General features: G+C 46.6%; 1 protein-coding gene across 2 annotated transcripts in view; it reads left to right on the top strand.

Annotated features, from left to right (window-relative positions):
- Window positions 1-592: 592 nt before the first annotated feature.
- fut8b (fucosyltransferase 8b (alpha (1,6) fucosyltransferase)) overlaps window positions 593-24,658 on the top strand; it is a 65,064-nt gene continuing 40,998 nt past the window's right edge. The window contains exons 1-2 of one of the 2 annotated variants that reach the window (XM_011612118.2): window positions 593-778; window positions 2,036-2,068. The gene's annotated coding sequence lies outside the window, so the exon portion shown is untranslated. The remainder of the gene's footprint in view (window positions 779-2,035; window positions 2,069-24,658) is intronic. The other variant, XM_011612116.2, reaches the window with a different exon arrangement.

Below are 24,658 nucleotides of genomic sequence, written 5' to 3'. Positions count from 1 at the left end.
GATATTTGCAGATAAAAATGATGGTTTTATAGGCCTGATGTAAAACCCTGTAAACCAATTATTTAATTCATGGAGTTATGTCGGGGTCCATTTCGGTGTTGACTGGTACAGATTGGTCATTTGGAACAACTGTCGGTGTCAAGAGGTGTCTATTTACAGCGGGGGGGGTGGGGGGGGGGGGGGGGGGGGGGGGGGGGGGGGGGGGGGGGTTGTCCCGTGACTGTCGCCACCCTCGGTGGCACCTCCACTTGCCTGTGGCCTCGTTGGCACCAGATCCCCTGCAGTACAGCAACCTGGCGCTGGTCTGCGCACTGCAGCTTTCAGGCCTGCGACCGCCTGTGCCGAGGTGAGCGCACTCCGGAAATCCAAATACCGTCTTTTCAAAATAAATGCCACACGAGCCGCTCTCACCGAAAAACACGCCGTTTTGTGGGGGATAGGACAACCGTCCAGCACCCGACAACGGTACCAACTCGATAACTAACAGAATCGCCACCTGACGAACAATTCCAACAGGAAAATTTGCCTTTGCCAGTTCACAAAGGGCGAACATTCCTTTAATTTGAAAAGCATCGCCCGGATGTGACTCGTCTTCTTTCGGGTTCGCTTTGACACCGGCCATCCAGCAAAGAGCAGCTCTGACTGCCGTACACAGGCGTCCCAGCTCTCAGTTCCTGTTTCCGTCGCAGCTTTTCGACTCACTTCTGTGGAGCAACACATCTCGGCTGCGACAGTCCCGTCCTCTGCAGATGCCGCCGGGAGTCGGGGAGTCACTAAGGTACGTGCTCCCAACGCCGCTGCGTGACGGTAATGTGCGGTGCTCATCCCGCAGATCACCCCGCTTCATCCCGGCCTGTTGACTGCGTCGCTGCTCAGATCACGGCGACAAAATAGCGGTCACGGTGGGCAGGAATTCCTGGTCCCGTTACCCCTCCGTTTAGCCCGGTGATCCGCTGATGTGCGGCTGTGCGCTTCACCCCAACGCGCAACCCAAGGAGCGCTCTCCTTTGTTGGCCAAACGCGTCTGAGGAAGAAGCAAGTGGGCATGTAGGGAAACAGTTTCCAGCCCATCCGTTAGCCTGAGCCTGCTTCCAGTACCGCAGCATTACCTGGGCTGGCCTCTGTCAATGGTTAAACTGGAACCCCCAGACGACCGTGCTCATGGGTGTAGCTCACCAGCTGGCGTTTGATTTCTGGTTTGCTGCTGATAATGGATGTGAGACGCCTTGAACCTGCGCGTATCGTGTGGGAATACCAAGCATGGGGGGGGGGGGGGGGTGACACTTGTTTTCATCAGTCGGGGATCTTCTGGTTGTGGCGCTTTACGCAGGACGAGCAGACAAAAACAGCTGCCGGTGCTTCCGCTCCGGTGCACCGAATCAGGAACCAGGAATAGCTCCGGAATGATGTGCACAGACGGGCGTGCGTCCGTTTCCAGAATGTGGAAGTGTGGTTAATGTGTAATAAGGCCTTGTGATTGTGACCAGCTCAGACACCCTGACCCACCGTGGGCGGAGGGAGATTTGCTACACACACGCACACGCACACGCACACACGGCTGATGAAAACGTAGACGTCAGTGCCCGCATATGCAGGGTATTCAGCGGCCGGTGCGTCTTGTCTGATGGTGTCAGGCATCATTGCTGGCCAGGCTGGAGCTCCAGTCCCCGGGAGGGCCACGCACTGAAAAATGTATGGCTCCAATGTGCATTCCACTTGAAGGATGGCTGTAATATTCTCTCAGCAGAAGTCCGAGCACATTATGGGACAGTGTGTGGCGAGGCTCTTTCAAACTAATTTCAGATGACAGCTTCTGGTGGGGGGGGGGGGGGGGGGGGGGGGGGGGGGTGGAATAAGTGCAGCGTCTCATCGCTTTTGCATGAAATCAATTTGTGATATGGATGATGTAAGTGTCGCTTAAACACACACACACAGGCGGGCACACACACACACTCACTTCACTTGGCTCCCTGTCTGCAGCTGATATTACAAGACATTTTTCATCCCTGCTTATATGATTCTTTTGTTTCTTTAGTGTCTGACAGCCATCGATCGGAGGCTTGTCTTGGTAAGTGATGCTATTGGGCAGAAAAACTCCAATCACTTTGCATCCCAGACCCATTGTTTTGGACGTATTGGTTGACTGAGGAGTTATGGATTTGGTTTGGTGGCTTTAACTCTTACAAGTGAACAGCAGATGCAATGTTGCTGTGGCGGCCTAATCCGATGGAATGGTTTCTACCCTTTTCAACTGTCGGGGGGGGGGGGGGGGGGGGGGATCACCTCACCTTGCGCTGACCACAGTTGTACGCGTCCAAAAAATAAAATAAAACCCTTTGAATTCTTGAATCAGGGAGCCTAGGCCATGATGGATTAAACATACCGGTGGAAAATCTTTATTGTATTGATTACATAATGTAATTAACTGATAATGCACAATAATGTAACAATGGTGAGTGGAAATCCATGTCATTAACCCATTCCGGACTGGATTCAGAATCCTACGGAGAACAGGGGAGAAACAAGATGGCTTTGCTGAAATTCTAGGAATTCTTCAGCTAATTCAGAACCTCTGAGGATCTCTGCGCTGCCACAGTGGTAGAGGTAACAATTCATGGCGTCTCCGAAGCGCTTGTTAGGATTCAGGTTGGGCCAGGCAATCCAGAGCGAGGAAGCCTTCAACAGCCAGGAACTGCAGCGCGTGACCCTCGGGGTCACTGCGCCAGCAGCAGTCTCACCAGGTCTCAGGATCTTCTCCTGGCTCCTAATAGCCGTCAGGGTATGTTTGGCCTGCGTGCTGAGCTCTCTGAAACCCTCCGAGGTCCCAGACCATCACCAAGGAGTCTCAGTTTGGGCAGAAACTGAGACTCATTTGACAGGGCTCTGGTGGTCCTCCTCCTCCTTCTGAACACTCACATCCCTTTATAGATGCTGTGTCTTTCTTTTTTCTTTCCTTCGCACGTGCCGTAAAACCAGGGTTTTCTCTTCCTCTGAACCTCTCCCTGTTTTTCTTCCTCTTGGCACCCATCAGCCATGTTTACCATCACTCCGTCTTTTGCTCCTGACTAATGATTCCATTAGTCTTGCTGTGCCACAGAGATGCAGCGTGCTGAACATAATGGGCGGTGACTCAATTCATACTTTTATCTGTAATTGTGCACATTGTGCATGTTAGTCACATGGTGAGCATCTCTGGTCTCTGTTTACCACAGCCACCAATCGTTTGTGTTTTGGGAATTTCAGTTTCATTTAAACAGCTGCTCAGTTTGTTTTAGTTCTGTGTGCAGAACCAGTTTGTCAACATATAACATCTAATTTCAGGTTTCAGAGTGTTTTTCGGTGCTCTTTAGTGTAGACTCTTTGCATAAAGTTGAGCTTCGTTGTTTTCGAATGTGCAAAGATGTCCCAGCTGCATCTTCACCAGATGGAGGACACTAGATGGCTGCACCAATGGAGAAGGCTTTTAGATGAGATGTTCGCCGGTTTGTGGGGTTCGTACTACAAACACTAACAATATTGATGTGAAGAGGCTGAGATTGGACAGCGCTTGCAGCAGGCTGCATTAGTAACGCTATAAAAGGGGAGAGGCACATCCAGCATTGTTTTGTTTGTATTGTTAATCTATGCGCAGGGTATTTCTGTTCCCTGGTTCGGGGCTGTATCGCTGTGAATAGACCAGAATCTGTTCAAGAGAAGCTGTTGCCTTTGTTGTTCCTGCTTTGGGGAACAGAAGCACTGAAACACAAATATACACGACCGCACCTCTCTATATAAGTCTGCACCCTCTGAATATACAGTATATTTTGTCTCTCTCTGCCTCTAGAGTCTTAAACAATAAAAGGGAAGCAGAAATATTTAGGACATTCATTTGTGTTGAAATATGTGTCGGACTGAATTTTGAGTTAAATATGTTGTCTGAAATTGCTGGATGCAGCTTTCTAAAGGGCACAACTGTCTGGGGAAAAAAAAAAATCCACTACCTACTGGAATTTTCTGCTCCAATCCTACTGGAGAGCTGTTATTATCCATATAGTAAGACAGAGCGTCTGTCCAGTGATGGTAAGAGCCAATCAGAGGGTGTGTGTGGGACGGGGTTTCCATGGAGAATAGCAGGCCGGGGCCATGAGGCTGCCGAAGCTCGGCTTGAGCAGCATGCAGCTTGATCCAGCCTGATAGTGTCCTCCAGCAGCGCAGAAAGAAAAGGGCCCCGGCAGGCCTGCCCCTCTGCCCGACTGTCTAAACGTCTCACAGCCTGTCTACCTGTTTTTTTTCCAGTAAAACGTTGTCACAGAATGAAAGAAGGGGGCTAAGTAGCAACACAGAGGGGCACAACAGAAGCCTGGAAACGTGGAATCAGGTGGGGCTTGTGTTTGGACTGGCCCCTCCCACTGCCTTTGGTGGATTTGGAGGCATGTTTGGGTCGGGGCTAGACCGGTTGGGAGTTCTTGACCTGTAACCACCCTTGAACGCTGCGCTGCTTCAACTGTGTTTGGCCCTGCGGGGAAGCCAGGAGGCCGCTTTGGACTCGCATCAGAAAGGATACTCGTCTTATTTTGTGCATGTGTGCGCCTGTGCGTGGGCGCGAGCGTCACATTTATGCATGTGTTTATGCATTTTGGCTTATCTTGAGGAGCTATCGCTGCCTCAGCCTGAGGTAGGAAGTGAGTCTTTTGGTATTTGTCCACAGCTCATTGGAGCCATCAAGACGTGGCTGTGTGCTCATCCACATTCAGTTCTCTACTTCATCTTTTTTGTGGGGGGTTGAAGCTCCGAAGGGGCCTTGTTGCCCAAGCGCTATACTGCATTTGCATTCGTTTGGGCATAAAATGTGTAGCTGAATTTATTCAACTATGCTTTTTTCTGAGCAAGAGGTCATAAGGTTCTCCAGTGCCAGTTTGTCCAGCATGTGAAATATAGAATGTTGCAGAATATTTAAAATCATGAAAACCTTGAGTGTACCGGTCCTGGAGGCAACAGTTCACACAGGGGCCACATCAGCACAAAGTACCGCCTGGCAACACAGTGTGGAGTGTGGAGCTTTAAAGTGCTGGTTAGTTATTGTAAACACGAGCAATGTAAAGGTCGTCGGCAACAGGGTGTGGAAGCTCATTTCCAGGAGTCCAGGAGTTGTCTCCGGGTGTGTGTATTGATTAGTGAAGCCAGGGTGGCTGTGGCCCACATGGGTGTTTAAACTCATCCACCAGCTCCCAAAAGCAGGCGCCTCCTGCAAAGTCCACTGACGAACAGTAAACGTGACCCATCAACCCGCTCTTATCAGCACCTCTGAGTCCACAGCTCAGGCCGGGATCAGAGCCGGGCTGGAAAGAATTCCGGAATGGTGCTGAGAGTTTCCTGGAGCTTTTGTTCCCTGCAGTGTCTGACCTGAAACATGAGCTCAGGCGCACTTTGGCCTCAAAAGGTTTAAGTGTAGAGTGGGAAGGCACACTTCTACAGACATATACCTGGATGGGACGGGGGATTTAGAGCAAAGAGGGGCCAGATGGGCGTGGAAAGGAAATTAAAAAAGCAAGGCCGTAAATTGGGACAGCTGCACGGCTCCAGGCATCAGCAGCAAGACCACTGACCTCGTATCCACTCCACCTCTCCTCTATCTCAACTAAAAAAAAAGCAAAACAAAAATAGTGTGCCAGAGAGGCCGAAGCTGGCTATTAGGATCACAGTGACAATAGCCAAAATTCCCTCTGTAGCCAGAAAGCAAAGGCCTGAAATGATGCTCTCGCGGTAATAGAAAATAGAAAACCGAGCTCCTCTGACAGAATGGGTGCAGTTCCCACAAAAGGTGTGTGACAGGCCTGCCCCTCCGCCAGGGGTGGCAGATATTATTCTGTTTTCAACAGGCAACTCAGATTCCCAGCTCTGCTCACACATGGGGAGCTGAAAGGCTTCCATTTAGCCACTGGTATCCGAGCCTGCGCTGGCAAGTGCTGGACGGTCTGTACTTGACCTCTACATGGGTCCGGGGACAGCTCAGCCCCGGGCCCTTGTTAAGTGGGATCTGGATCATGATGAAAAGCCCGCTTTCTTGTTTTTATTCTTATTTGCGCCACTGGTCCCACTGCAGGTTTGTTTGAAGTGTTGACACCCAAGGGTTGTTGTTCAGGTCTTCATTTCTTTCTGGGATCTCCTTTGGGAGGTGAAAGTCCACATTCACTTGTCTCTCTTCATCCCCGTATCTGAAAGAATTTGGCATTTCTGTAATAAATGAACAGGCGGTCTGGTGGACAAGCTTTTGATTGGTATCAAAGGGCTCGTTGTCGGTGTGCGTGTGGTGTGTGCGGTCTGTGTTACAGATGGTTGGTGGGGTAGCGTAGGGACTCGGGATCGCAGAGGATTGGCCTGATTGGATTTCCACCGTGGGAGTCATGTCACCTGACCAGCGTGGTGCACCGGGAGACGGCGGGGTGGCAATCAGACGGCAGCTACAAGTGAGGCAGCATCTGCATCCGAACGTCAGTGCACGATGAGCTCAGCTTTACTATTGTTATTTATTATTACACACCGCACACACCGGGATGTGCATGTGACACCTGAGTGATGATATAGAGCCTTTATCAGAAATATAAGTGAAAGCTAATGAGAGAGAGAGAGAGAGAGCAAGGGGGGTGACAGATTTCAGATGGTTGGCGCTTGTTGAAAATATGAGCTGTCGGCGTTTCGAGACCTGTTTTTGTGACGAATGAGAGCGACCTGCTGGACCAATGACGTCTGGACGACCTGAACAGTTCACCAGAATTCATTTAGCCCAACTAAGATGAGTGTGTGGCTGTAATGTCAGATTGTTATAGCAATGGTTTTACAGTTATTCGATATCAAAGTTCCAGTCATCATCAGAGACAGTTTTAATCTGACGACCAGTCGGCAGGCTGTGATGATACGCGTTCCTTGTGTATTTTCTTTTTAAAAAAGCCACGTAGGAGAAGAGTGCTATTAAGATATCTTTAGTTTAATTGAATACTGAAGCACTGTCAAATAAAAATGATATCATTTGAATATGCAGACAGTAATTGGCTACAACAGAAGCTGGTTGTCAGGCCTTTTGTCTGGCGGATTGTTGAGAAGCTCATTGCGAAATATAGGAAATCACTGAGAGCTGGCAAAAAACCAGCGGCTGCAACAACACGATCACGATAATATCGCCACCTCCGGCATGCATTGTTGCCCGTATCGATTGTTTCATTTCGTTCCGGTCTTTCTCTCTGCATGGCGCCGTGTTTTCAGGTTGTACGTTTCTCTGCCGTCTTTCTCCAATGTTGGATCGGACCCGGGCGCTTACAAGCGTGCGGAGGGCTAGATTACAACGGTCGATGTCCGAAGCCGTGTCCTCCCCGTGCTCGTCACGACCTCAGGAGCTCTTTCTGGAAGGTTTTGCAGAAAATGACGTGTCGTGGTGTGAGGATGAAGTTTTGATCACCCGCGCTGTTCGTTCACTAGACTCAGAGTAACCACGCAAACAACTGGAGTCCTTTGCAAAGGGGGAGCCGAGCAGCAGTTCAAGCTTCCTCTGTCAACTCCGTTCGTCTGCTGCTCGCTCACCTGTTTTATTGGTGCAAACAGAAAGGGTGTCTAAACAGGATATCATAATTCATTGTCTTCTGACATCTTTACAAACTTCTCTAATCCTGACCAACAGGATACATCTGAGTGCTGAGCTTGATAGTAAGCAGCTTCAGCACTTTTACGACACTCTCATGTTCTTCCTTTCCTATCAACATTCCTCAAACACTCAAAGTCTACATACAATAGCATTTAAAGATAATACTAATAACAACAATAACAATAATCCTTCTCACATTTCCCTCCTGTTTATCGTTAAATGCGTCTAGATTTTCATTGTCAGTATTACATCTTTACATTTTCATGAAATTTCAATGCATTACGTCATTTTCCTAGAAACACATTTCTTACACTCAGAATTCAACATGTGTACAGCTTAAGACATCTTGAACATTTCTTTTACATCTTGTATTACATTGATCCATTCTTCTTCCGATTCCTCTTCATCGTCGTCCAGTAGAGATTGTTCTTCCACCACAATCAGGAAGAACAACTTCATTTCCTTTTAGAGCTTCTTCTCAGGTTCCGACGGGGTTCAGCCGTTGCTGGACCTATACAGGCCGTCAGCCGTTTACGGAGAGTCCGCCACTGCTCCCTCGCCTTCACCTGGAAGAATTCTCTGTTTCTTACAATGGGAAAGGTGTATCCACGACAGTTTCCCGTCCACTCGAACTGCAGTCTTTGTGGTCAGCTGTACTTGATAAGGACCTTCCCATCTAGGCGTGTTCCACCTCTTCCGCACAAACTTCTTCACCCACACGTAGTCGCCCGGTTGAATGGGTTCCTGGGGGGTGGAATCTGTGGAAGACACAGGACTAGGCAGAACATTTACAGTATTCACACATCGGTTGAGTAACACTTTTTTCAGATAATCTGCTATTGTTTCCTCAACATGTTCTAACTCATTTGTTGTTGCAAAGTATGGTAGGCAATAAGGCCGCCCATATAATGCTTCAAAGGGTGTGATGCCTGTTTTCTTGTGTGGTGTTATGTGCATCCATAATTTCACCAGGTCAAGACAAAACATCCAGTTCTTTCCTGTCTCGTCCATACACTTCTTCAGTCTGTTCTTAATAGTACCGTTGACTCTTTCAACCAACCCTGCACTCTGAGGGTGGTATGCGCAGTGATTCTTCAAATCAATGTCCAAAGTTACTCCTACAGTTTTCACTATCTCATTTACAAAATGGCTTCCATTGTCGCTCCAGATGACCTTCGGGATGCCAAACCTGGGAATGATTTCTCTACATAGGACTTTTGCCACTGTCAGTGCATCTGCTTTTGCCGTGGGGAAAATTTCTACCCACCTAGTAAATCCATCTAACACTACTAGACAATATTGTTTACCTTCACATGGTGTTAGCTGAATAAAATCTAGAAAAACTGTGTGAAATGGATGATTTGGCAATGGTGTAGTGCCTGCAGGGGCCTTAAGGGCTCCCTGTGGGCTGTGTTTTACACAAATAACACATTGTGAACAAAAAATTTTTAAGTATGTATGAAGTCCTATAGTGTAATAATGTTCATTAACCATCTGTACCATCCCTCCTGTTGAGACATGGCATGGCCCATGGCTCACTAATGCTGCCCATTTATGCATATTTCGGGGAAGGATTGGTTTGTTTCCTATGGTTAATAGTCCTTTATCATCCAGTTTGGCTCCTCGCTTCTTCCATGTGGCCTTTTCCTTTTCTGGAGCACTTTGTTGCATTTCTTTTAGAATATCATTATCTGCAGGTTCTAGGCTAAATGATTCTTCCTCACCATTATCAAGAAGTGTGTTGTTATTTGCTGCAGCCTTTGCGGCTCTGTCAGCAAAGGCATTGCCTTGTGAGACTGCGTCTGTGTTGTTAGTATGTGCAGTGCATTTACATACAGCTATTTTGCGTGGCTGCTGTATTGCAGCTAATAACTTTTTTAACAGTTCTGCATGCATGACCGGTTTGCCCGTCGAAGTTTTCATCCCTCTTATATTCCATTGTTGAGCAAACACAAACAACGTGGAAAAAGCATATTGACTATCTGTGTAAATGGTAACATCTTGTCCTTTGCTTAATTCACAAGCACGTGTGAGTGCGACAAGTTCTGCAGCAAGTGATTTCGCCTCCACCACCTCAGTTGCTGTGACTACTGCATAGGCAGTTCTAGTGCGTCCACAGTCATCCTTTCTCGATGATCCATCCACAAAGAGTGTCTGTCCTGTAGTCAACGCGACATCACTGTGATCTGGTCGCGGCAGGACCTTGGTGGAGACCTCATCCAGGCAGTTGTGCTGGTGTCCCTCTTCTGCGGTGGGTAGCAGCATCGCTGGGTTTAAGATTGTGCAGCGACGAATCGTCAGATTCGGCTGAGACAGCAACACTGCCATGCAGGAAAGATGACGTGCGGGCGACAGGAACGCTATCTTACTTTGTAGCAGCAGTATTGACACTGCATGTGGAACTAGCAAAGTTAGCTCATGATATAGCACCACTCCTGCGGAGGCTTTTACTGCCTCAGACGCTGCCACCACTGCTTTAACGCATGGTGGGAGTGCACAAGCTACGGGATCTAGCTTGTGGGAGTAGTAGGCTACTGGCTGCCTCTTATCTCCGTGCTTCTGCAACAAAACTGAAGTCATAAAGTCACCCTTGCAATCCACGACCTGCTCAAAAGGCTTCTGATAGTCTGGCAGCTTTAACACTCCAGCACTTACAAGGGCCTGTTTTATGTACACAAATGCTTCTTCAGCTTCAGGGGTCCATGTTAACACATCAGTCATTGCTAAGGGATTATCATACATCAATGCTTGTAAAGGGGCAGTTATTTTCGCATAATCTAAGATCCATGATCTGCAAAAATTCACAAGTCCTAAGAATGACATCATCTGCTTCTTTGTTTTTGGTTTTGGAGCATCAAGCACTGCTGTTTTCCTCGACTCAAGAATAGCTCTTCCATTATGTGTCAAAACATGGCCCAGATAAACCACTTCCTGCTTCACCAGTTGCAGTTTGCTTTTGCTTAATTTATGGCCTTGAGAGGCTAGCCAGTGTAGCAATGCTAGCGTGTCTGACCAACAATCTGCCTCTGTTTTTGACGCCATGAGGATGTCATCCACGTAGACGAGGATTTGACTTCCACACGGAGGTTTAAACTTAGCTAATGATGACATCATTACTTGAGAAAAGATTGTGGGACTCTCACAGTAGCCCTGAGGTAACCTTGTCCAGGTATACCTCCGTCCTTGAAACGTAAATGCAAACCAAAACTGGCTGTCTGGATGTACTGGTACAGAGAAAAATGCATTGGATACATCTATCACCGTGTACCACTGATGTTCAGGGTTTAAGTCATTCAGCAGAGTGTATGGATCTGCGACTAAGGGAGACCTAGGGACCACTGCAGCGTTTACAGCTTGCAGGTCCTGCACCATCCGCCAGCCGGTAGATGGTGGTGACTTCCTTACTGGAAATAGGGGTGTATTTACAGGGGATTCAGGACACTCTCTGATGACTCCTGCTTTAAGCAGTGAGTTAAATATCAGAACAATACCCTCCTGTGCATCAGTCTTAAGGGGATATTGTCTCTGAAATGGTCTATAATCTGATTTAGGGATTATTTTTACAGGTTCTGATCCTTTTATAAGACCTACATCTGCAGGTCCTTCCGACCATAATTCAGGGGGAAGCTCTTTCAGCTTCTCCTCTTCCTCCTGCGTGAGGAAGATGTTTTCTTCTCATGAACTCTGGTCTGTGAGGTGCGTTGCTGGATGTGTCAGCAACCATGTTTTAAGGGGAATACGCCACACCTGGAACTGATCATTAAAATCAACCTCACCCTTAGGCCTATAGGGCAGGCTGCTCCAGTGTTTTACATCACATCCCAAGTCTTGCCATCTTTTCTTAAGCGGTTTAGCAATAGAAACATGTGGTACAGAACCTGACACTTTGAATAGTGCTGCTGCTTCGGCGGAAAGGCTTCCTGCCGTGCAGACAGCTGTCTGACCACACACATATAGATGCATAATTACAATCATTTGTGGATCTTTAAGTTTAGCAAACTTCTCTGCATATCTTGATGTGCCGTGTGAGTCTGATTTACAGAATCCACCTATGCGCTCCACGTGCATGGTTACATGCAAGTCAGCTTGATTGTGGAGCTGGGCTTCAGGCTGTAAGTATGACAGAGCTTTACCATATATCATAGTGATTGGGTCAGAGAATGGAGGGGGCTGCTTTTCAGGAATGTTGAGTGACCAAAATTTACTGCACGTCCCTCCTTCCCTTACCCACAGATTAACCATTCTATCTACAGACCACATTCCTTCGGCTGTAGTGCGAATCATCAACTGAAGCTGAGAGATAAGATCTCTTCCTAACAAATTTACGGGACATGTGGTGGAGATCACGAAAGGAACTTTAAGTGTGATTCCACTCACAGGGTCACAAACATCTACAGGGACTGACATTCTTTCTTTAGTTACGAGACCATTTGCTGATCTCACAAAAATCTGTGTAGAAGTTGGCTTTAGAGCTATTGGATCTCTAATTACTGATTTACCTGCACCCGTGTCTACCAAAAATGTTAAAGAATTGCCTAACACGGTCAGTTGTATTTCTGGTTTGCCTTCAGCAAACAGGAAGATGGTTTCTAAATCTAAAACATCTTCTAGGTCTTCTTTTTCAAATTGATCAAATTTTGTGCCCTGATTTGTTTTAATTTTTGTGACATCTTTTTCCAGTTCTAGTCATTGTTGAGGTGGATTAGAACCTTGCTGCTGTCCTCTATTGTATCTCTGGTCACGTTGTTTCTTTCTGCAATCACGTTCCCAGTGTCCATAATTTTTACAATAATGACACTGATCATTTTCACGGGAATTGCCTCCTCCTCCCCTTCCGCCTCGGCCTCGCCCACGCCCTCGGCCTCGGCTTGGGAAAGGATTGGCATTGAAAAACATGCCTGTTAATTGGTTCTTACTTTTTTGGCATTGTCTTTCAGCATGCATAGCATGTTGTTCATAGCGGCCTAGGTTACAAATTCCGAAATCAACTAACTGTCTCTCTACCCAGGTTTTTATCTCTGATTTTGATCCCCCATGTATAGCTTGCTTTAACTGCTGTTGGTAGGGACCTTCTGGATCTTCCGCATACGGAATTCCACTATTTTTCCGGAACACATCTTTCATTCTCATGCTATAGTCTTCAAAACTTTCGTCAGTCTTTTGTCTTGTGGCCGTAATGGCGCTGTAGTCAGCTCGTCTGGTAAAAGTAGTTTGCATGCGCTCGTACAGTCTGTCAAGTCTGTCATTTAGTTCTTGGCTGCCAGGCTGCCATGGTTGTTGAGTGGCTGGATCCACTGGGACCCAATCTCCTCTAACAGTGCCCCATTTCTTGCCATTAACGCACATGAGGACTTGCTGGGTTTCTCTTTTTCTTGATTTTGTTTTTCTCTTCTATATTTTGATTCAGTGAGCCAGAGGTGACATTGTGTCAACCCCACATTTACTTTTGGATGTTTCTTTCCATATTCTATTAAATCTTCTTTTAATTTTATAATATTGCCTGGCCTGTCTAAGTTACCATCCCAATCGAACTTAGTCATCCACAGCTGAACATATGAGCATGAACCTGGATATTTGTCTTCCATGTGTTTACATGATGCTGGGATTTCGAATTCAGCACCTTTTGTGGAATGTTGGTTGCCCATGTGTGCACTTTATTTATCAGTTTTTATGTATTTGAGTGGAGACGCCTGATCTCCCGACTGAACAACCCTCAATCCCTACAGGATATCTAGTTCAGTCCCTCCGCCGTGGCCTTATAACCCCTCTTTTTTAATCAGGAGAGTATACACCAAGCTTCTACCTCCGAGGAGGCGGGTGTATCTTGCCTCTGCTTCTCTCCTGATGACCAGGCAGGTAATACCGCGGTATATTCCGTGTAGCGCTTTTTGTGTTTTATACTCACTCCGTTGCTTCTATGGTTTCTCTCTGAGTTGTTTTGGTGCCTTCTTCCCGTCACTGGAGATGGTCGCCCTGGGAGGGACGAAGACCGGCCTTCCGTCAACTCGTGATGAAAGGTCTTTCGATTCGGACGTCTTTTTGACTCCGGCTGTGCACAGACTTCGGCGTTCGGTCGTCCCACGGCGCTCCTCTCCAGGTCTTGGGATCCGGCTCGAAGGACCAAATTTTGTGAGGATGAAGTTTTGATCACCCACGCTGTTCGTTCACTAGACTCAGAGTAACCACGCAAACAACTGGAGTCCTTTGCAAAGGGGGAGCCGAGCAGCAGTTCAAGCTTCCTCTGTCAACTCCGTTCGTCTGCTGCTCGCTCACCTGTTTTATTGGTGCAAACAGAAAGGGTGTCTAAACAGGATATCATAATTCATTGTCTTCTGACATCTTTACAAACTTCTCTAATCCTGACCAACAGGATACATCTGAGTGCTGAGCTTGATAGTAAGCAGCTTCAGCACTTTTACGACACTCTCATGTTCTTCCTTTCCTATCAACATTCCTCAAACACTCAAAGTCTACATACAATAGCATTTAAAGATAATACTAATAACAACAATAACAATAATCCTTCTCACAGTGGGGCAAATGTGAGCGGACCAGAATTTGATGGTCAGGGGTTAAAGGTCATGGTGGTTGTGATGCTGCTGCCCCGTTGGGTTTGATTTTGTTTTGCCAGAGGATGACTGAATTCATATATCTGCCTGATTGCATATCCACTGAAGGGATCCCACAAATGTAGAAAAATGTCCTGTCAGACCCAGATTTCAGACAGGATGCTGTTTTCAGCGTATTCGGGATTTAACCGAAATTCAAAATCTGCACTTCAGGCTAAAAAAATGACCATTAAATCAAACAATGTTTCAGTTACAACCTAGATTGGACGACCCATGTTCCCTATCCGATACTTTGCTAATACAGTAAAAAAAAAAGAACACACCCAAGTGGTTCCATAAGGTTTTCTTTATTCATAATAATAATAATAAATAATAATAATAATAATAATAATAATAATAATATTGAAATGAAACGTTGAACAGATCTATGTGTTACCATTTATTTATACTTGTAGCACCACCTGCTGGTGACAGGAGGTTTTCTGCTTTGATGTACACTAAAAAGAGGAAACGTTCATAGGTCAGAACTGGTAAAAAACCAAATCGGCATTATTAGATCGGTCCCCGGAATAGCAGACCATCATTTTGGAAAATGAACAGAAACATGGCCAGTTTGCTGACACTGAATGTGCTTCAGAGACCCTTGATGATGTTTTGGACTTTTACACTTTTGTGGTGTTTACAGCTTGGAGGTCTAGACAATATAACTTCAAATCACTACACAATGGTAGTTGTCCAGGCTCCGTCTTCATGGTTACAAAGACGGCTCATCTCTGTGTTTCAGTGGACTAAATTGGGCTTCTGTGCAATTATGATTTAATTACACGTAGAACATTTTGTTAACATTTAATTATCTTACTCCATTAATATTTAATGCTCTCTTTGGCTGAGAGGCTACAATGGTTCAAAACAAGCTCCATTTGCTGAAATGGCTGCAACAGAAGACGTGACGCAACCATTGCTTTGACATAGCCGTGCGCCCGCAGTGCATTAGAAGAATAGATTTTATGTTAAAATAACAATAGATGTAATGTGAAATGTTTCCAGGAGCATCTTGTTGGCCTTTTCGCTGGAATTTCTCCCAACGGACCTTTCAGTAATGTCGAATTTCTTGTTACTTTATGATATTTCTGGATATTAAGGGCTTCTTCCTTGCCAGGAATGTCATATCCAATCTTCCATTTATCCATCTGGTGTATTTATGATGCTATTTTGCAGGAATTGCAATGCAGCTACTGCATTCTTCTTATACAGTAATGCCAATATTAATGTCTCTACCATATTCAGACGTTCTTGGCAGGTACCTTAGATGTAGTTTCAGTCCTTCCAACATTTGTGTTCATTCCCATTTTATGAACATTCCGTTATTACTAACTTCTCATTGTAAACACGTTTTAACATTTTGTTCATTTTTAATTGTTAAACATCGAGAGACTACTGCTTGGTGCCAGCTAGTGTTTCACAAGAATATTCCCAATATGGTGGGTTCTGTAACCCTTTGGCTGCTCGTTTGGTTCCCATTATTGTTATTCCTATTGATTTACCCCGGAGGTGACACACTTGAGCGGATAGCATGGTTTATATAGGCTCCTACTTTAGCTGACCTTGTGATTCTTTTACTGCCTGATTAAAGAAGATGCAAAAGGCCTTACAGAACATCCTTAAATCTGGACTCTGTTCCCTGTTTGTGGTCTGCTGAGAAAATAAGTAGGGGGGAAATGACACGTGTAATAAAGACAAGTGAGTAGCAACAGCTTAGCATGAGCAAGGTTATTTAAATATAGCACAGGAACAGTATTCCAGCTACTGGCTCCTTCTATTTTTTCACGTGGGTGAATAAAGTGGTAAAAGTGTCCAGAGGAGTTTGGAAAAGAGTTATCCGGGACTGGAAATGTCTGGTCCGTGAGATCTGTTGTCATGGAAACACATCAAATTTTCCTCTGTGATGTCACTGTGCACAGTCTGTCGAGTCCTCCTCCAGCATCCATGAGAGTGGCAGCGCTGGCATTCACCTTTGGCGAAGCTCGTAGCACAGCAGCGTGTGAGCGTTTGCATTTGACACGCCTGCGTCAACAAATCCCCCCCCTCCACAGTGACAGCTCCCTCCCCGCTCAGTTTCAACTTACCGCCATTCCATCTGCCGCCGCCCCACTGCTCCTCGTTGCCAGGCTCATCGGTGCTGAGAGACCCATCAGTCAGATATAAGGACCACTAGACCCGATGAGATCACACTGCAGTTCTGGTCCGCAGCGGGGACGTGGGAGCTGTAGACAGACGGGATGAGTGAGGGATCAGTGCCGTCTCTCCTGTCCATTACTGACCAAAGCTAGCTACTTTTGAAGGCCATCAAGGAGGCACTCGTGGAAGAGCCCGCCAAACATTGATTTCACTTTCATCTCACAACAACTCGCAGAGGCCCTTCAACCTCACCGCTCCCTCATTTCCTGTTCACCTGCATTTGTGCAGGAAGTGAAGAATTACAGTAGTTTAGATGGAACCAGGTCGGTTCTTTAATGCACACGTCCCAGGTTGAGGAAGCGTTTAGAGGGTTAAACCAATCCCAGGTCAAGCCTTTTTCCTTTTCCCTGATGTTAGGAGGCTGATCTGGACCCTTGCTGGCAGCTGTTAAGAGCCTTCTAGACTTTACGATCACAGCAGCATCATGGCTCCCGCTCAGCGTCCGCTCTCTTCATGCAATCAGCACCCCAATTTAGGTGCTTTCAAGTCACCGTGGCAACGTCACCCTGCAGATAATCATTGTCTTGATTTGCATAACAACAGAGAAGAAGCTTTGCTTTAATCCCACTAACACTGGACCAAGCTCCTTTGTGGCGGCTCGACTGCCGGGCTTGTCTTAACTGGGATTAGTAGCATGGGCTGCTAGTGCCCACCAGGCCACACTGGTGCGCTCACCACTCGGCGCAGTCTTTTATCCGCACTCTTAACCTTGAGTGTTTCTTACAGGTAGAAAGAGGATAACTAGTGATTTGACCCATTTACATTTGAATACTGTGTAAAAAGCTTAACTTAGCATGAGTGGCTCATTACAATCATTAACTGAAACACACTGTGATATTAAATACAGCGAGATAGCTCCCGGCACTCTCAAGATGGGATCCAACAAATGTGTTCCACGTCTCCGCTCAGCTTACAGGAATCTTCACTTGTATTTGCTGCACACTTGCAATCCACACGTGCAGAGTAATTGTTCAGATCATGTGCAAACAACAAATTGATCTGAATCACATCATTTCAACCAGATTGCCTCAGGCAGGCAAATTCTCTACTGAGGAAAGTGGGACTTGGCGCCCGCATTAGAGCTCTCGTATCGCAGTTATTATCAAATGTCATATGTGACGTACCCACAGGTGTCGTATCATAGTATCATAACTATCAGTGTCCTTATAGGGATAATATTACGGCTATCCATCTGGCGATGTCATTCTCTCAGTCACAGTGGCCAAAACAAAGCGAACAGGAAGTCATAGTGGTCGCCGTGTTTCAGCACATCGAGTCTTGTTCTTAACGCCCATGATGGCAATAACACCATCACCGCGCAGCAGCTGAGGAGGAAAGGGACCCAGAAGTTCCTGTTCCTTCGTTAATTACAGGAATACAAAGGATAGATGAGGCTCTGCTCTTCAGGGAGATGACTGTCAGGTGGAGGGGGAGCTGCTTCTCACACACAGTTTAACCCCTCCGCATAGATTAGGGCTCATTTTTATTTATTCTCAAGGACTTCTTCAAGATTCTGTGCAGGTAATCATCCAAACAGCTCCAAATGGGTCGCTAAATATAATTTGGCATAGGTTAGTATGCAGGCAGTGGCCATAATGTCTGTGGATAATGGTAGTAACAATTGTGGGAGTATATCCTGATTAAAGAGGTGCAGTCGGTATGCAGGAAACGGTGTTTTGTCAGATTTCTGCTAATTATAGCAACGTTGCTGGTAGAGGTTTAATCCTCTGGACTGTTTTTGAATAAACTGTGGAAGTATTTTAAAAGTATCACGAATTTAGAATTCTAAAAAAATATCCATTTCACGGGGAACGCTATGGTGAGTTATGAATTCAGCTTTCCCAGGAGGATGAGGATAAAGTTGGGAATAAATAAAGAGATGGAGAGAAAAAGCTTTTGCCTCCTTTCTCTGCTCCTCTCAGACTGATCGCTGGCCACGTTGAGACATTAAACGTTAAACAGGTTCTGGGAAAAATATGGATTGAGGTGTGCGAGGATGTCAGGAACGTTGGTCTGAGGTGCTTTTTTCTGCAGGGCTCGATGGTGCTTCGTTAAACAGAAATACTACATTTACAATGTTTGAATGTCTGTGTCCCACAGGGCTGTGACACTACAGTGTAGCCCCTCTGATAGGAAAATCCCCTGTTTATCCCAGATCCACGTGGGTCTCTTCGGCAGTATAAAAGGTTTGTTGCGGTCTGATAATGTCAACGGAGACCCAGCTCAGAAGGGCAGAGATTTTTTTGTGGGAGGAATAAAACATCCACGCCTCTCTGAAAACACCTAAATAAAGGCGGGTCGTTCCACATCAGAAATCCCACATCAGTGTGATAAGTTCGGTGTGAAAGCACATTTAGCCCCAAAGCTAACAGCAGTTAAGCAGTCAGTTAAAGGTGGGGGGGGGGGGGGGGGGGGCTGTTTCTTGAAGCTACAAAGCATAACGATTAAGGAGTGATGGTGGGAGGAAAGGTTTAGGGAGGAGATGCTGACTCCATAAACACACAAGCTTAAGAGGAATAATGAGAAGGAGGGGTCCTTCTAGGCCCAAGCTAATATGTGTGTAATTTACAGATGCCTCAAGAAGAAATGTCAGCAGTGTGTTTGTGTGTGTGTGTGTGTGTCTGTGTGTGTGTGTGTGTGTGAGAGAGAGAGAGACAAACCAGCCATCTCCACAGGGGATTCTTGTGGGAAAGCCTTCACAACTTCTCAAGCAAACGAGTGGTGAAGCGTAGTAAAGGAATTTGCAGGCCTCTAAGACAAGGACTGAACCACCTCAAGCGGACTTCCCTTTAAATATTAGCATTTTGAGCTATTTATCACTGTCCGTGACGATGCACAAGCGCTTCTTTGTTTCACGTTGGGTTATGTGTGCAGACTGGCTGGTTTCACGCATTGGAACTCTGGTGGGGTTATCCAACGGATTTCAGAGCTGATTCACCGTGTTTACGCCCAGTAGCCAGCAGTATTCCAGCATTCCGGCATTCCAGCTGAACTTGCAGTGTCAGTACTGGGCAAGGCCACGCTGGTATCGCCAGGAGCGCAAAGCCTAACCCTACCCCCCCCCCCCCCCCCCGCATATAGATTCCAATGTTAACACTTTTGTCTCTGCGACTACAACTCTTTATATATAAAAAAAAACCCCACAAAAAACCCCCAATGACAATCCAAACACTGTGGGCTGCTTCTATTTGCCTCCAGTACAGAGCTGTTTACAAGTGGGCAAGTGGTGGGGGGAGGGCAAATGGCAGCCGGAGCAAGTGGCATCTGTGAGCCAGGACAACGGTGGTGGATGCCGGACACATGCTTCTCCCTCGAAGGCTACTGGCACCATTTTCTCCCGACTGGGCTCATGCCCACATGCACCCTCTCAGACACACAACCTACACAGAGGGTATATCCTCATGGTCACTCCCTGCTCTGCCTCTAAGCATTTTAAATAGAATTAGAATATTTGAGTCCATTTTATGGTAAATAGCAGCTCTGGCCGTGTATAATGTCGGGTGGTAATTCTCTAACGTCCACGAGGATCGGACGAGGACGTGGGACATGAAACAGAATTAGACACGTTGACACATATTCACTTCCTTCCATTGTGTGAAAGCGAACCCGTAGAACCCGTAGAACCATGAGGTGTGGACCATGCAATCTTGGGACATCTGTTGGAGTCGGAGTGCCCAGCAGTGAGCAGAATGGAGCTGTGGGGTTGAGCTGCCGTGCAGCCGTCTGTCTGGCCAGTCCTGGGGAGAGCTCAACTGTCAAACATGATGTCTCCTAAATTGTCACATATGTTGATTCGGCGGGGGGGCGGGGGGGATCCTGTTTTTGAGTATATAGAGGAGTCTTATCGTCATCTCTCTCCTTTATAGTCATATTCTATCCTTCTACCTCCTGGGCTCTTGTTGCATTCTGATAAAGCAGACTCCCCTGATGTCTCCTATCTCCTCATCTGTCTCCTATCTGATGTCTCCTATCTCCTCATCTCCTGCGGTATGGACGGCCTCTTGTTTGTTTTATGCTTCCTGCTTGTTTTTTCTTTTTTCTTTTTCGTCTTTTCCCCCTCTGATGCGCTCTGTTCCCTTTCTCCGGTGTACACCATGAAACACAGCCGTTGTCTCTTGACACTGAGCTGTTTTTATTCATCACGTGAACGTGACAACTGCAACTGTTTGTCCACATTCTTCTATTCATCCATGAATGAATGTCAGTAACAGTTTCTGTGTGTTTGCGTGTCTTGACACCCCACTGCCTCTTTGTGTGTTCATCTCTCTCGTTTGGATACTGGCCAACGTGCAAAAGCAATTTAACAAACGCGGCGTTTGATTTTGAAGCTAGTTTTAATTTGAAAATCGGCTGGATGCTGTTTCTTTCTTTAACTTCCCGCGATCGCTCCCAGCCCGAACAGAGGAGACGTTGAAACGATCGCAGTAGCGCGCCGAGGTGCGCTCCGTGGTGCTGCTGGTGTGAACGACACAATCTGTTAACATCAGCGCCGAAAGGAAACTGGCTCTGCCTCCTCGTCTGCCGTGTCCCTGGCCTCGCTGCTGTCCAACTTTGGGCCTCCAAATGAATATAATTTAGAGAAGTTAGGAGAGTGCTACACAACCCAGGGCACTCGCCCTGTGTATTTGCAGTCATTCCAGTCTTTTGCTGCATGATTTTGTACGTTTTGTCATTGTCCTGCAGTGTAGGCGTAACCTTGGCCAGGAATTGACCTCAGATCTGCTGTAAAAACGCCGACGTTTACATTTGCTCCTGGCTCAGACGCACAGACACTCCAGACTGCGGAGACGGTCCAATCGTGACCCACTAAAACCAGGGCGGTAAATCACAGACGTACTGAAAAAATAAATCCTCTTTATCGGGTTTGACGGGTTTGACTCGGACTCCAAATGCAATTTCAGGGAATATTCTTCATGTCTTCCCCTTTAACTCCCTCGCTCTACTTCTCCCACTGTCAGCTGCACACATACACCCACCTACTGGCCTGAGATCAGTGCCAGTCTGCACTCGCGGTTCGATCCTCCGCTAAGGCCACTGGCCAACCAGCTGTCTGTGATGTCAGCACTACATCTTTTACACACACACACACTTTTCAGGGTTCAGGGTTTCGTGGCACAGTTTTGCCCCGGGCCTGAGTGGGTGGTTAAAAAAAAAAAAAAATCTTTGGATTGCAAACTGTATTGAGTTGTTATTTTGTTGATTTAAAATAAACACATCCACGGTGAAATACTAACTTAGTAGCCTCCAAATAGGCAGAATATCAAGCATTTCCATCCTTGAAGAGTTTGACAAAGGAGATGAACCTCTGGTGTCTGATCGATCCGAAGGGGAAAAGAAAATTTTTATCTTATCAAACGGCTCATTAAATCATTCAGGGAAGTTGCTGAGGCTCGGCGGTGCCCTCTTTCACATTCATGCAGCAGCGCACGTTTGTTTGGGGAGTTCTGCTGGAGGATGAGGTGAAATCCTTTTTTTTTTTGCTCAGCAGAGCAGCTTGCCTGGAGTAAATTGGTTGGGTGCTTGGACGGGCTTGTTTATCCTGATCCAGAACATTCCTGGTGACATTATCTTGTTGCTTATTTTTCTTTGTTTCCATTATTTTACCTCTCGCTGCTTTTGTAATTCTGCTCATCGTACCCTTCAGTCAGTCTCACCATCCAAAGCTGTTGTCTCCTGCTGTTCCGTCCTCCTTTGACCACTAATATATCTGGACGCCCTTGTTGTTTTTGTGTGTTAAAAATCTCTCGTCGTCAGTCTGCAGCCCTCCATTCCAGGATTTTTCCCTCTTCTGCCATTTAATGTCTGGATCATTTTTATCCCGGCCTGCCTTCATTTTTCTGTGGGGCTTGAATCATCCCTATTTCTGCTCGCCTCGTCATGTCCTTCCCCCCCCCCCCCGTACGTCTGTCCAGGCCTCATCACACGGTGACGCACTAGCCGGGCTGACATCTCACTGCAGCGCTAACGGCTTCTGATGTCCATAACATCAGCACTGACCTGTCCCTCATTTCTGAGCGCACTGACATCTGAGTGGGACATATTTCTGTCCCGGGGGCTATTGCCAAGATTTTCCCAGGACTTTTCAGACTAAAAAGCAAGGGAAGTGTTATATCTTTGTCTTTTTTTCCTTCAGCGTGCAGATGATTTAGTTCGATTTTTTGGCGATTTGCATCCATCCATCTCTTGTTCGGTGTCATCCAGCTGTTGCTATGGGAGGAGACCCCACTGGAACTGTCCTCAAAGCTTCCCTTCACCTGGTTTCAAACATCATGCCTCACAATGAGGCGCTCCCGTTCCTCCATTGCTCTCACAGACACGCGCACTAAAATACAACAGGACCTCACGCACACAGATGAAAGCCCAAGGACGCCTTCTTGGTGGGGAAATTGAGTCACTGTCCGTCTGCTTGCCTGGACTGCCAGACAAGCCAAAGCAAAAGCCAAACGTCCCTATATTAGCGCGCGTGTGAGCTTGAGCAGTGGCTGCGATTGTGTAAATAGCACGTAAATCATGTCATAGGAAGCCCATTCATCAAACCAAACAGCAAGGTTGCCCCCCAAATGTGAAATAATCAAACATATCGGCCTGTAACTGCTGCAGAAAAATTCAAAACCATGTCCAAAACTGTCATGTTGTACTTTAAAGTGTTGTTTACCTTAGCTAAACGCCACCCGACATTTTATATTGGATGTGTGCTTGTTCAGAATTGAAAGGTCCCATACTTGACAGACGGGAGAGGGAGATCAGGCTTGAATGCTCTCACTGATCTGCCAGTAGATATGAAGAACCTTTTTTGGATGAGGGCGTGGTGAGAACTCCGCAGGGAGAGGAAGAGCGGTGTGACAGGCAGTGTTCATTAACGCTCCAGCCTCAGCCGTGGAGCCCAATCAAGAACCGTCAAACTAAAACTCTCCCCCTCAGACCCGCACACACGCAGCTATCCAACCAATGAGACAGACAGGCTACGCGTGGGCACTGATGGCTTCACTGCTTCAATTGATGGGTGCTTAGAGGGAGTTAAAAAGGAGAGCCGGGGATACGAGGGCCAGCCAGGCGCAGCGTGAGAGAGATGGAGCGCAGGTCTGCTCTGCCAATGACTCTTTGATAGCCTAAGCCTAGCACCACTCCTGCTTAACATGCAAAGCCATCACATTAGCCGACATGCTACCCAGCTGTTTTCATTAAATACCTCGATCCCAAAAATCTCTTTAGCCGTCACCAAAACGCACTAAACCCAAATAAAGCTTCCTTGCCTGCAGGTGCTGAATTGCAGTAAAAATATGTTGTTTTTTGCAGATATTATGCATGCAGCCATCGTCTACAGGCTGAGTCAGGGAAAGGGCAACATTTATGGTTAATGGATCTAAATTACCAGTGTAAAAGGGTACCAATTGGGCATAAATATGGGCCTGTACGCGGAAATTGCGTCGCTAAATTGTGCTGAATGTGATGGAGTTCGCCGTTGGGGGGGTGCAAACATTTGGAAAGTCACAAAGCTGTGATGGTGTCGTCTATTTGCACTGTCATGTTTGCTCCCCAAACACCCATCTGAATCGTAATCAGCAGTGTGTGCATCAATGTGAAGACTCCAACGCTGGACAAACAGGCAGGGTCCCGTCAAACCTTCCCCTCAGATAACAGAGGCCAGATGCCGAACGCAGACGTGTCCTCCTGACATGTCCTTGGCCCGCCTAGCAAGGAGTTGTCTGAAAAAACGGAGGAACGAGCGAAAACACGCCACCTTGAAAGCAAATAGCCTCATTTGCTTGCTGGAAAGCAGCGTTGCGCCTTTTCAGGCAGTTTTGCCTGAATAGATTCACTTGAATTTTGTTTTTAAATACTTCAAACGCACCCAATGCTTGCTGAAGCATAGTCTCAGCCTCCGTTTGGAAGAATCGAGCACGGTGGGCGATTCTGGCGGAGGATCTCCTCAGATGACAGATTATGAGTGATTTGAAAGTAAGTCTTTTTTATGTGCCGTCTCACGCCATTCAAGAGGTTTAATGTAACTTATCTTTCACTGAGAGAAATATGAAGTACAAGCAAAACATCAAACTGTACTTTGAAGGCTCTTTTAGGCAAATGGAAGGTTCCTCAGAGAGCAATTTGCCGTTTCAAAAGCTCCCTAAGCCATCAAAGGACTGCCTGTGCTCCGTTTTCATGAGGAAATGATTTCAAATGGGAAATGCGTGACAAGCTCCATCAAGACCATTTTGTTTTTTTAGAAAACTGTCCA

This window comes from Takifugu rubripes, chromosome 16 (assembly GCF_901000725.2).
Source record: "Takifugu rubripes chromosome 16, fTakRub1.2, whole genome shotgun sequence".
Lineage (NCBI taxonomy): Eukaryota > Metazoa > Chordata > Actinopteri > Tetraodontiformes > Tetraodontidae > Takifugu > Takifugu rubripes.
This window is presented reverse-complemented; position numbering and strand designations above follow the sequence as displayed.